This window comes from Schistocerca americana, chromosome 3 (assembly GCF_021461395.2).
Source record: "Schistocerca americana isolate TAMUIC-IGC-003095 chromosome 3, iqSchAmer2.1, whole genome shotgun sequence".
NCBI lineage: Eukaryota > Metazoa > Arthropoda > Insecta > Orthoptera > Acrididae > Schistocerca > Schistocerca americana.
The window spans coordinates 732,102,627-732,104,644 of record NC_060121.1 but is presented as its reverse complement, the minus strand read 5'-3'; positions in this window follow the sequence as shown (position 1 = coordinate 732,104,644).

The following is a 2,018-nucleotide window of genomic DNA, read 5'->3' as shown; positions in this document are numbered from 1 at the left end:
TTGGATTGGCTGACCTATATGACACTTTGAACTAGGCTCGTACCTCCTGGTGACGTTATAGTCGCCATCAGTTGCCAGAACTTCCCTAGGGGAGTGCCCCAGTGCTCATTTATTTTTAATTGGGCTGTGGGAATGCCCTTCTTTTTCGGGTTACAATTAATTCTACTATCAGCTATGGGGAAGGAGGATTGGGTTACAACATCATCCTGGACCATAACGATCGTTTGTGAACCACACATGGAGGGGGATGAAGTGATGAGGCAGAGGGGAATGGAGATATGGAAACAATGCAGTGTAGGGCCACATACTCCATTCCCCCTTACTATTCCTCTGTCTGCTGGTACAACTACACTTTGCAACGTCAGTATAGGCTGTGCCAGAAGGTACCCAGTCCCCTACAAGAAATATCACGGAATAATGGGGTATGATCCTGCTGACGTCGAATTCCAACACATGCTGTTACACATGCAGCTTTCCACACACAAAAACATTCAGCTGAGAAACCGTCTGTTGAATGTTTCCTTACATACAGAATGGAGACTGCGGTACTCGCATTTAGTTTGTGTGGTTCAGTTACAAATCATTCGCAGATTCAAGCATGAAAAACAATTCTTGATAATTTGACATTTGTTATGTGCCGCCTTCATGGTGCTGCAATTTTAACGGCCAGCAGTATAATTAAAACCAGCCAAAAATTCTGGCAAGGTATACACCTTAGTTTCTGTAAATCTCTAAAGTAATCAAGGGAGTGTAATAATTAAAAGAAAATCGAAATACATGGAGCATGGTAAATACTGAACGATTCATCCCGCTACCGATCTTTATCTTTGTCTGCTGCCTTCTTAGGGGACTAGAAAGAAATCTACTAAACCGAATCTCAGATTAACTTTATGCAATAATCATTATTGAACATTCAATATTCCTGACTGTATGAGAAAGAGAGATGATATATCGCACGAGTATCAAATGTCGGCCTTCAAATATAAGTAAGTGTACGTTAACCGTTTGTCACAGTCAGTTTTTCAACTACTGCAGAACAGACGAGCCAAGAAACGAATTCCTTAAGAAAGAGTATTGGACCCTCGATTCTACCACACCTGCAATAGGAAATAATTGCTCTTCTGTTTTGCCTGAATTCTTTTCAGTATGCTTCGATAGTCTTCAGAAATTTGAACCCTGTTAATTAAATCAACACCGCTCATAATAAAATTGGCAACATTGTACTAGGTTGTGACCAATACTTCTCCCAGGACTGAAGTGTCTTAGAATACAATAAGATTAGCTCATATTCTGAGAAGAAAATTCAAGCGGCACAACAAAAAACCTTAACCTTGGTCCGTAAACTCGTACCGTACTTAAGCTTAAAGTCAGGAAGATAATCGGTACATGTTTGATCAAAAATACATCGTAAAGAACGGCAGTAAGCAATGTAAATTGCAAGACGACTGGGAAGCCAAGAAGATGATAGTGGAAGTGACATTTTGCGAACTGTAAATGGAACATCTTCAGGAAGTTGAAAATCTTTCAATAAGCCGGTGCAGAACATTCTTGGAAAAGAAAATAAAGCTCCGTCGGCTGCGATGATTACTTGCGTGACTGTGGTAAGACGCAGAAGGAACATTTGATTGCCTACAGTAAAATGCTCTTTTCTTCCGCATGAGAGAGCACGTACGCTAGCGGCTCTATCCCAAGTGGTCCACACATTGGTAATTACGTACGGAGAATAAAACACTTTATAGGCAGACTAAAACATCCTGTTTCACTGCTACCAACACACTCTTTTAGCAGCGGCAGAAAACCTATTTGTCTCACGAGATAGGATTAGTTAGTCTGTGGGCCCGGTTTTGTTTTATGATTTGAGTGCGGTTACTACGTGACGGCACTGAGAAAACACTTGTTCCTGCTGCTCGACAAGAAACTGCATGCTGTAAGTATGCTGTTTAGATTTTTATGTTGGTAACGCCACGTAGCGCTCTGTATGAAAAGCACTGACTGTGCTGTGTGCAGTCTGTGGCTGG